We start from the raw sequence: 12753 nt of genomic DNA, 5'->3' as shown, positions 1-12753 counted from the left end.
GCCACTCTGAGGTGGGGCTGACGGGAAGGTTTCTCATCTCTCGCCCTGTTGACTTTTCCCTTTGTTTGCACAGTCATGCAGTCAAACACAAACTTCTCACCGTTTCATGGTTTCTCAGGTAGTACGCCACTCTTTACAGATAACATATTTTTTTTTTTATATAATACATGCATATATGTATTTTTTAATACATTCCATTAAGGCAGCTACTTGTGGGCAAAAGCCAAAGAGCTAACGATCTAAACCTTCCGGTCTAGATGTACACCCAGGTAGGAGGTATTTTACCACTCATAAACGCTCCCAGCTGGCGATGAGGTCACTGGTGTTTGCGGCCTGGCTAACGACACTGACGATGCCCTGGGCTTGTGGGAGAGGATTATACAATATGCAAATATCTAGTCACTGCTATAGAAGGATTTTACTAAACGATGAAGGAAGAATGTGAACAGGTGACATCTTGGTGTTTATGGAGGAAACCTGATCTACAGAGGAGTTATAGGGCGGTATTTACTGTACATACAGTATCTATTACATGTCTGTAAGGTCTCCTTCTGGTTTTGAGGTTGAAAAGCATCAAGTCTACACCTTCTGGTTGGCTGAGCCTTCAAGGTTTCCTTAGGAGCTCTGTTATGGCCTTGAAGGATCATGCAACATTGGTAGTGGCTCCTCTATGTGATGGTTATACACGGTCAAGTCCTATTATTCCGACCACTCCCTAGTTTCACTGTCGGCAGCGTGTGGCTCATGGTGGAAGACACGTGTGCTGAGCTGGCTCAGTGGATATATAATCTGTCAAAGGCTGTCTGCACACATATCCTTCGGTGGGTATATAAGGGGGGATAGAAACCCTACTGTGTATGGGGCTCCGAAGCAGATGGACGGTCACTGCACATCTGATAACCAAGCAGCATCTGCAGAAAAGGCTACAATTTTCATGGCCGTATTGGAATTAGACCTCTGCTAATTGGTAAAGGGTCGTCGTCTTCTTCGATGAGTCATGGAACGGATAGACGTTGGTGTGTCAGGCGAGAAACATCAGAGAACAAACACCCTGCAGCCATTGCTGGAAGAACACAAGCTGGCGGGGGCAGCGCTCTGGTCTGGGGAAGGTTTTTGTGGCATTGACTGCGCCACTCATGAGTCTCCACCAATCTGGGTATGAATCCATTCTTGCAGATCACATACACCCGTGCATGCGGATTGTCTTCCCTGGAGAGGATGGGATCTTACTTCCAGCACGACAGTGCGACATGTCATACATCTAGAAATGTCGGAAATTGGTTGGAAATGCATGACCAAGACTTAAAAGCAGTGATGGTCAGTTCGCAGTGTTTGCCAGCGAACACATGCGGGCTGCCATCTTTAGTAAGGTAGGCTCACCCGTCCTGCGATGCACAGGTGGGCCCTTACCGGTGCCGGGAGCTGGTCTGAAATCAAATGCAGTCACCGAGGACAGGCAGTTCCGAGAACAGCCCGATGAAGGCCCCCCGGCGGCTGTTCTTGGAACTGCCTGCTCCGGTGACTGCATCTGATTTCAGACCGGCTCCCGGCACAGGTAAGGGCTTACCTGTGCATCGCCGGATGGGTGAGTCTACCTTACTAAAGATGGCAGCCCGCATCTGTTCGCTGGCGAACACTGCGAACTGACCAGCACTGCTTACAAGTACTACCCTGGAAAACTAATTCCCTAGACTTGAACCCAATTGAGTATCTGTGGGACCACCTCGATGGTCGTGTTCGCTCTATGGATCCTTTCCCACACCCGCTCCAGCAGCTGTGTAGGATGCACCGCAGTCAACATGGCTCCACATACCTGTGACAACCTACCAGAACCTTACTGAGTCACTCCTGGCCCATCTAGCTGCTGTCGATGCTGCACATGGCGGTTACTCTGGATATTAGCTGGTGGTCAGAATAATGGGACTCAACCATGTATGACCACTACTAGATATGATCCAGTCCCCTGTTGACAAATTTGCCTCTTCTCATTTTGGCCCATTCTCCATTTTTGGCATTGGAGGAGGACAAATCCAAGAAACCTAAAACTCCTCCAATACAATAAAAAGGACAAGAACACATTGGACCCTTCATTCCCAGTATTTAGATTTTTACTATAGGATTCCCTCTCCTTTTTGTACAACCCCTGTGGATACTCCATAGGCCAGTAAACATAGGGGGCCATTCTGGCCTTATTTCCCTGCAAGCATTAGACATTTCTAACCCAGGCTTGGGGTGCATGGCCATTTTTTTTAGCCCCCCTCTTCATAGGTGCACTCTCCTAGACGCAGTCCATGCATACACTCCTTACACTATATGTAACTACAGATTAGATGCTTCATATCGTATAGAGGCCGGATGACTCAGCTAGGACGTGAATATCCGCCATCGGCAAATATCTGCTATTGGAGCTGGGCACTCCTTCGTGTAATCTCGCAGGGCACTGCGTTACTAAGCTATAAGAGTTATCTCCGATCAGGTCATGAACTGCCATGCCACCCATAGTTACCGTGATCTTGTGTTATATGTGACTGCAGCACCCTTCAACATGTAGGATACAAAACTCCTGGATGAGCAGAGACGTAACTTAAGGCTCCTGGGCCCAATGCAAAATCTGTAACCGGACCCAAGTGGACACCAGGGGAAGTTGTGATCGGCGCCCCCATCAGGGGAAATGCAGCATGAGGTGGATGAAGTGATTCTATCTGGTTCTGACTACAGAAAAGGTCTGTGTGGGGCACAGGCATTAATAGGTATATGGAGAGGGGTTGTCCTCGGGAGACTACTTCTTTAAGGGGGACATAGTTCCCTTTTCTGGGATTCAAGCCTCTGTACTGGTCATGCTGTCTTGAAAATCAAATGAAGCAATGATTTGCATATTTTGCTGTCAGATACAAGAGTGTCGTGTCACATTTGGGAAAAGGGTCAACATGGCTTAGTTTGTATTGGAATAAGCTATAACGAGCTGTTCCTTATGTTGTATATCCATCATAGAAGCTGCTGACCCCCATTGTCCGGTCACTTTGTCTCATACACCCCTCTGGGTGTGACACCATAGCAATTATTAGGGGTGCATGACCGGCTCAATATCAAGACTGCTGCTGAACCTCATATTCCTCAACCAGCTTTAGGAAGGGTTCACAGCCGGGATCCTATAGTGTGTGGACCACCATGTGCTTTGCTAGACCACATATATTTACAGGATCTGGAGGGGAACTGACGGCAGAGGGAAGGGATCTCCATTGTCCCTGCAGCTGTGAAGTATCCTCAGTTCTATTCTCTAGGAGGTAAATATAGCGACAATGGGAATAACTGAGGTGGCTCTTCTTCTCGTCACTTGTAAGTGCTATGATTATAATGAATAATAGGTGATGCAGATATAAAAGGTCACATAGGAGTGAGGGAGGAGAATCAACGTGAGACCCCAAATGTAGCGCTATGATCGGGGTGCAGCAAAGGATCAGATGTATGAGGAGGACTGGTCTCCACATCGTATTTACAGGGGCGACTCAAGCAATAAAAAGCTACAGGGGCAAAGGTCACATCGCTCCGAGAATTATAAACCCCAAAGATAATGACTAAGGATTGAGAATGTCGTCCTGGTAACAAATTCCAGTAATCCTGAGCAGAAAGTCCCTGACCGTACGGAGCCTGAGCGAGGAAAACCACGCGTCCTACACTGCCACAATATCAGTATCCTGTACACCGAGAATCAGCGTCATTATCCTGTACCCCCAGTGTCAGCGTCATTATCCTGTACCCCCAGTGTCAGCGTCATTATCCTGTACCCCCAGTGTCAGCGTCATTATCCTGTACACCGAGAATCAGCGTCATTATCCTGCACCCCGAGTGTCAGCGTCATTATCCTGTACCCCGAGTGTCAGCGTCATTATCCTGTACCCCGAGTGTCAGTGTCATTATCCTGTACCCCCAGTGTCAGCGTCATTATCCTGTACCCCGAGTGTCAGTGTCATTATCCTGTACCCCCAGTGTCAGCGTCATTATCCTGTACCCCGAGTGTCAGCGTCATTATCCTGCACCCCGAGTGTCAGCGTCATTATCCTGCACCCCGAGTGTCAGCGTCATTATCCTGTACCCCGAGTGTCAGCGTCATTATCCTGTACACCGAGAATCAGCGTCATTATCCTGTACCCCGAGTGTCAGTGTCATTATCCTGTACCCCGAGTGTCAGTGTCATTATCCTGTACCCGAGTGTCAGTGTCATTATCCTGTACCCCGAGTGTCAGTGTCATTATCCTGTACCCCGAGTGTCAGCGTCATTATCCTGTACCCCGAGTGTCAGCATCATTATCCTGTACCCCGAGTGTCAGTGTCATTGTCCTGTACCCCGAGTGTCATTACCCTGTACCCCAAGTGCCTATGTCTTACTGTAGGTATAGAAATAGGCAGGATAAGCAGCCACCAACCCCCTTATGATGTCGCTTCTCTTGAGGAAAATAATAGCCGTTTTCCCTATAGTAGATTCCTGGGTATAGTCTACCAGTCACCAGTTTATTGCGTGACCTCCTGACGAGATATCACTAGCACATAGTGAGCGAGGAAAACCACGCGTCCTACACTGCCACAATATCAGTATCCTGTACCCCGAGTGTCAGCGTCATTATCCTGTACCCCCAGTGTCAGCGTCATTATCCTGTACCCCGAGTGTCAGCGTCATTATCCTGTACCCCGAGTGTCACTGTCCTGTACCCCGAGTGTCACTGTCATTGTCCTGTACCCACAGTGTCAGCGTCATTATCCTGTACCCCGAGTGTCAGCGTTATTATCCTGTACCCAGAGTGTCAGCGTCATTATCCTGTACCCCGAGTGTCAGTGTCATTATCCTGTACCCCGAGTGTCAGCGTCATTATCCTGTACCCCGAGTGTCAGCGTCATTATCCTGTACCCCGAGTGTCAGCGTCATTATCCTGTACCCCGAGTGTCAGCGTCATTATCCTGCACCCCGAGTGTCAGCGTCATTATCCTGCACCCCGAGTGTCAGCGTCATTATCCTGCACCCCGAGTGTCAGTGTCATTGTCCTGTACCCCGAGTGTCATTACCCTGTACCCCAAGTGCCTATGTCTTACTGTAGGTATAGAAATAGGCAGGATAAGCAGCCACCAACCCCCTTATGATGTCGCTTCTCTTGAGGAAAATAATAGCCGTTTTCCCTATAGTAGATTCCTGGGTATAGTCTACCAGTCACCAGTTTATTGCGTGACCTCCTGACGAGATATCACTAGCACATAGTAGACACTAGGAGAAGCAGCTGACAGACCGGCCATCGCTGTCACTCCGTACACATACATGACCTTTTTATTCTACGCCCAGAGAAGGAATGCAGTGATTTGCAGAATCTATCTGACGCTTCCTGTGCGCAGGTATAACCCAGGGCAGAATCTTATCCCTTTGAGGAAGTGCAAACAGAAAAATAACAATAAAAATCACCTTGGACACAAAGAAGATAATTGGTGACGAAGTCCAGAGGAGAGGTAACTGGAGGTGCAGTGATCGTTCACTACATGGCGACATGAAGTTGCATGAATCAGTATAAAATGTCCCCCAAATAGCTAAAGAATGTAATAATAAAATCCAGTCTGCCTGCAGCTGCCACTAGGGGGGTTCTCCTCATACAGACTTATGGAAGTCAATGGCCGTCACATAGAAACGTATGCAGCAAGCTCCCCCTAGTGGTGTCTGTGTGCACACTTTGCGGTATTCCACTAGACCTCGCCTATTACAGGTATGTTTTATAAAATTACCAGCCAGTATGTGTTCCCAGCTTCTCTGGATTCCTGAGCAACAAACCTACCCAGTCAGGTAATGACGGGAAGAACTGCCATTCAGGAGTGTGGGAAAGCTGGGTGACGACCCCTGTTGGCGCCTGTCACCCAGCTTCTTTGTAGCATGGACTTGCCGTATGACCTGTGCCTCTAGGAAGATTCAGCTGATTGAGCTGCTGGTGACTGTCCGTGACTGGCACAGTCTTCCAGGTGGGTGAACGGTAATGTAATCAGTGTTAATTATTACCCATAAGTGCTCGCAGAGTACCTACACTCCAGGCGGAAAAATCTCCTGGCAGCAATACAGGATCCCATCTAAAGGCCACGCATCAGTGACACGGAGCGGAGGTCATTACCAGAAAACACTTCATTAACATAAACGAAAAACTGAAGAGGCCGCGGCCTCCGTGAAGTCACAAACCGCCATGCAATGCAACACAGCAGAGGATGATGGGGCAGATATCCCATAGGTGGGGTAACCGTATATGGTTTTTCTAGGACTTAGATATTGATGACCAATCCCCAGGATAGGTAATCAATGTCAGATCTGTGGGGGTCAGACTCCGCACCCATTAGCTGTTTCAGGCAGCTGCCGGCTGAACGTGGGTTAATGTGTTTAGGTTCTGAATCAGTGGACATGGCAGTTCTATTTAAAAGCAATTTCAGATATCTTTTTAGTGATCGGTTGGGGTTCGACACCTGGGACCTCTGCCGGTCAGCTGGTACGCGTAGTAGCACCGTGGCCTTCTCCGTGGTCACCAAGCACAGCGCCGCACATTGTATAGTGGCCGTGCGTGGTATCGCAGCTCAGCTTCATTCACTTCACTTCTAACAGATGAATGTCACATCTCTGGCCTAGGGAAAGCTGTGAGAAGGCGAGCGCTGCTGCCTTCTCGAACAGCTGATCAGCGGGGGTCCCAGGTGTTAGACCCCCATTAATCAGATACTGATGACCTATCCACAGAAGTCTTCGAAAACCCCCTTGAAGTCCTGGAACTTAAAGGCCTCTTTCACACAGGCGTCCCGGATTTGATCCGGATGCGTCGCGTGTGCATTGCAGGAAACCCGCGCGAGTGCGCACACAATTTCAGTCAGTTTTGACTGCAATTGCATTGTTCAGTTTTTATCGCGCTGGTGCAATGCGTTTTGCACGCACGTGATAAAAAACTGAATGTGGTACGCAGACCCGAACCCAGACTTCTTCACAGAAGTTCGGGTTTGGGATCGGTGTTGTGTAGATTTTATCACTCTTAATACAGAATGCCTAATAAAATGCCGATTGAGGGGTTAAAAAAAATATATATATTAACTCCCCTCATCCACTTGATCGCGCAGCCGGCATTGTCTTCTTTCTTCTTCTTTCAGGACCTGCTAAAGGACCTTTGATGACGTAATCACGCTCACCACTTGGTGACGTCAGCGCAGGTCCTGCTGAATGAAGATAGAAGATTACATCATCAAAGGTCCTTTTGCAGGTCCTGAAAGAAGAAGAAAGAAGACGATGCCGGCTACGCGATCAAGTGGATGAGGCGAGTTAATATATATTTTTTTTTAACCCCTCAATTGGCATTTTACTATGCATTCTGTATTAAGAATGCTATTATTTTCCCTTATAACCATGTTATAAGGGAAAATAATACAGTAAATTTACTTTAATGGGGTCCGGGGTTGCTCGTCCCTATCATCTCCTAGCAACCGTGCGTGAAAATCGCACCGCATCCACACTTGCTTGCGGATGCTTGCGATTTTCACGCAGCCCCATTCACTTCTACGGGGCCTGCGTTACGTGAAAAACACAGAATATAGAACATGCTGCGATTTTCACGCAACGCACAAGTGATGCGTGAAAATCACCGCTCATCTAAACAGCCCCATTGAAGTGAATGGGTCCGGATTCAGTGTGGGTGCTAATGCGTTCACGTCACCCATTGCACCTGCACAGAAAACTCGCTTGTGTGAAAGGGGCCTTACCCCTCCGATGCCGCTGTCTCCGCAGCACTCAGACCGGCTGCCGGCTCCTCCACTTACATGGATGTATTCCTGTTCAGCTACATGTACAGAATATGCAGCTTAACAGGAGCACATCGGGTGGGAATGTGAGCAGAAGAACGTGCATCCAGTCCTGGGGGGTCACGGTAAGTACTTAGCAGACTATCCTGCCTCCACAGGTCAGCAGACAGCAGGATCTTCTAGAAAGCCCAGAGCACCCCTTTAAGGGCTAACAGGAACGCAGCAGATCTTTGAACATATCTCTGGATGTGACTGCGGACTCGAGCCCATGGATGATTGCAGAACTGCTAGCTCCTCTCCATCTACCGGCACATTAATATTTCTCTTCATAATAGGTCTCTTGGTAAAGCAGCATTTTGTGCTCCATGGCTGTCATTCTTCTACAAGCAAAGACAAGAAGCTACAACCATTGTAAGTCATTATGGAGAACTATCTATGGTCGCCTGGTCATGTAGAGTACACCCAGACTATTCTCCATTACCCCCATGATCTAGACCAGAAAGACGGAGGATTGACCACGTAACCGCACATGCCTCCCATGAGACTAAATTATATACCAAGCATATGGCCAGCAAGTTTTACTACTGAACCTGCAGACATGGTCATGAGAGGGACGGCTCCGACTGCAGGTATTTACTGCGCAATGACAGGTCCAAGGAGACTGTGACAGATTGCGGATTGTCTGGCGGTCACAAAGCAGAACCGGCGTGTCTTTCGCGAGCCCCGTCTAGGACAATGGCAGACCTTGTTGTTTGGCTATTGTGAGATGAATGCCGCCTTTGTCCTGAGAAGCAAGTCTATCCTAGGTATGTATGGCGGCATTCATGTTCAATAAAGAGGAAAAGTGGATGAAACGGAAGAATAGTCTGTTCTATAAGTATGGCTCCTGCGATGCTGCAGAGGAGCGGATATCAAATGTCAAGACTGAAAATCACAATGAACCTGCTGAAATAATGGACACAGTAAATAACAGATGCATTGTAATGTGTGCGATACAAATTGCAGTCATTCACTGGAGCCAGAGGCGTAGCCAGAACTGACTGGGCCCTACAGCAAATTTTTGCACGGGCCCCCTCTTCATGACCATCCTGGCATTGCATGTGTAAGGGGGTTCACATCCCCTTTATACCATCTGTTTGATGTATACATTGGAAAAAAGGTATACAAAAACGCAGCACACCGAGCTTTTGTATCCTGCAGAGTCCGGCAATTAAAAGTGTACTTTGTTTTACAATAGAATCCTATATATGCCGCTGTATGACATCAATCCCAGTCATCTGTTAAGGTATACATTTTTGTATATGTTAAACGCATGGCAAAAAGGTGATGTGAACCCAGCTTAATATACAGGCCACACTACAGCATAATATACTGGAATCTACAGTGTACACTGTAAGTATATTAGCCCTCCAACCAAATAATAACACTGACATACAGTGACTGGATAACACCTCCATACAGTTACTGGATAACACCTCCATACAGTTACTGGATAATGCCTCTATACAGTGACTGAATGATGACACCATACAGTGATTGGATATAGGGTATAAGGGGGCACAGTACAGCGTATTAGAGGGCACAGTACAGGGGATGGTAAGGGGGCACAATGGAGGGTATAAGAGGGCATATTACAGGGTAGGAGGCACATTATAGGGTATAAGGGGGCATAGTAGAGGTTAGGAGGCACAGTACAGGTGTATCCCCTCATACCCTTGTACTGTGCCACCAACAATGTATGTTTAGGGGGCACAGTCCAGGGGTATCAGACTCACCAAAGCTGGCAGGGAGTCTGAAGCAGGAGGGTTGCTTGGCTTGCAGGCCGGCAGCAGCTGTTCTCAGAGGTGGGTGGTGGGTGGCAATTCAAAGCTGCAGCTTGGCGGGCATACAAACATGCGGCTGGCCGGGCGGCCATACAATATGGCTGGGTGGAAGGGCTGGCAGCTATTCAACCGTGCAGGGTGGCTGAGTAAGAAGGCAGGCAGCCATACAAACGTGCCTCAGCAGTAGGAACCCCCACCACCGTCAGGGAAAGAGTGGAATAGCACCAGGGCTGTCTTTAATATTGTTTGGAGTCGGATCCTGGGCAACCACACAGATCATCTCCCCACCCCCCTTGTACTTGTTCCGCTCTGTAGTAGTGTACAAGGTGGTTGGGGGGGGTGATCTGTGGGGTTGCCCAGAGTCCAATCAATATTAAAGACGGCCCTGGAATAGCCAAATAAAAAAAAATATGTACGTATGATAAGAGCAGGGCGTTTACATTTAACATACAACTGCTCAGCTGGTTTAGGGACCGACCAAGTAATTGTGGAAAATACTGCATCATGGTGAAGCCAGTTGCCCGTATCAGAGAAAAACTGGTTATAAATACCGGTATGAAATGTCGATGCAAATAACTAATTGGGCATCATTTCCAAATTAACCCGTTACATTTTCCTATAGCCATATTTAACAGTAACCACGAAAAAGCCATAAAAAATGTTCCCTCCTAGAATGTAATTTGTTTCAAGAAACGCCACTAAGCGTTAATCAGTCTACTAACTTTAAACCTAGTGTAAAGCATAATATTATATAGAGAGACAAATGTAATAACCTGGATCACAAAAAATGTATGAACCTGTGTGTACTATAAAAACCGAGACGCTCATCACCTTTGTTCTAGTACAGAGGAAACAGATGGCAACTCCATAATAACTCAGCCTCAGGGCAAAGCTGTACCAGAGATTCACGGGGTACCGAGCAAGTGAAATAATTACTGCCTGGAACAATAATGTACGGTAATACTTCCTACAACCAACACTACTATTACTATACTGCTCTATGTACAAGAATATATCCTCTATAAAACTGCTCCTATGTACAAGAATATAACTACTATAATACTGCTCCTATGTACAAGAATATAACTACTATAATACTGCTCCTATGTACAAGAATATAACTACGATAATACTGCCTCCTATGTACAAGGATATAACTACTATAATACTGCTCCTATGTACAAGAATATAACTACGATAATACTGCCTCCTATGTACAAGGATATAACTACTATAATACTGCTCTTATGTACAAGAATATAATACTGCCTCCTATGTACAGGAATATAACTACTATAATACTGCTCCTATGTAGAAGAGTATAACTACTATAATACCGCTCCTATGTACAAGAATATAACTACGATAATACTGCCTCCTATGTACAAGAATATAACTACTATAATACTGCCTCCTATGTACAAGAATATAACTACTATAATACTGCTCCTATGTACAAGAATATAACTACGATAATACTGCCTCCTATGTACAAGGATATAACTACTATAATACTGCCTCCTATGTACAAGAATATAACTACTATAATACTGCTCCTATGTACAAGAATATAACTACTATAATACTGCCTCCTATGTACAAGAATATAACTACTATAATACTGCCTCCTATGTACAAGAATATAACTACTATAATACTGCCTCCTATGTACAAGAATATAACTACTATAATACTGCTCCTATGTACAAGAATATAACTACGATAATACTGCCTCCTATGTACAAGGATATAACTACTATAATACTGCCTCCTATGTACAAGAATATAACTACTATAATACTGCTCCTATGTACAAGAATATAACTACTATAATACTGCCTCCTATGTACAAGAATATAACTACTATAATACTGCTCCTATGTACAAGAATATAACTACTATAATACTGCCCCTATGTACAAGAATATAACTACTATAATACTGCTCCTATATACAAGAATATAACAACTATAATACTGCTCCTGTGTACAAGAATATAACTACTATAATACTGACTCCTATGTACAAGAATATAATTGCTATAATACTGCTCCTATGTACAAGAATATAACTACTATAATACTGCCTCCTATGTACAAGAATATAACTACTATAATACTGCTCCTATATACAAGAATATAACTACTATAATACTGCTCCTATGTACAAGAATATAACTACTATAATACTGCCCCTATGTACAGGAATATAACTACTATAATACTGCCTCCTATGTACAAGAATATAACTACTATAATACTGCCTCCTATGTACAAGAATATAACTACTATAATACTGCTCCTATGTACAAGAATATAACTACTATAATACTGCTCCTATGTACAAGAATATAACTACTATAATACTGCTCCTATGTATAAGAATATAACTACTATAATACTGCTCCTATGTACAAGAATATAACTACTATAATACTGCTCCTATATACAAGAATATAACTACTATAATACTGCTCCTATGTATAAGAATATAACTACTATTATACTGCTCCTATGTACAAGAATATAACTACTATAATACTGCCTCCTATGTACAAGAATATAACTACTATAATACTGCTCCTATATACAATAATATAACTACTATAATACTGCTCCTATGTACAAGAATATAACTACTATAATACTGCTCCTATGTATAAGAATATAACTACTATAGGGGGCCTGGCTGCAGATCTGGCCGGACGTATGTAGGAGAGCTCTCCTCCTCACCACTCTGCTAACTGGTAAATTTTGCGGTCTAAATCGCTCAAGAATGGGAAAAGTGGGTAGATACATACCCAGAGAGAAAACTGAAGCCAGCAAACCAGAGCGCGGGGTATCCGACATGGAGAAATACCTGAATAAGAAGTCTCCAGCTCCAGCGCCGGCCGGCCCTAAGATGGCGCCGCCGGAAACTGATGACTGGGGCAGAGAATCGGAGGATGATGAAGAGGCCATAAATGACCGGGAAGCATGCCCCGCTTCACAAAGTGCTGCTCCGATATCAAAGAAGTTCCTGCAGCAGGCGTTATCGGCGGCCCTCACCCCAGTTGTACAGGAGCTGCAGGAAATCAAAGCTGACCTGAAGCATATCTGCGGGAGGGTGGAAACGCTGGAGGACAAACAGGCGTCCATCA

The sequence above is a fragment of the Bufo gargarizans genome, chromosome 9, assembly GCF_014858855.1.
Source record: "Bufo gargarizans isolate SCDJY-AF-19 chromosome 9, ASM1485885v1, whole genome shotgun sequence".
In the NCBI taxonomy this organism is placed as follows: domain Eukaryota; kingdom Metazoa; phylum Chordata; class Amphibia; order Anura; family Bufonidae; genus Bufo; species Bufo gargarizans.
Note: the sequence above shows the minus strand (reverse complement) of the source record.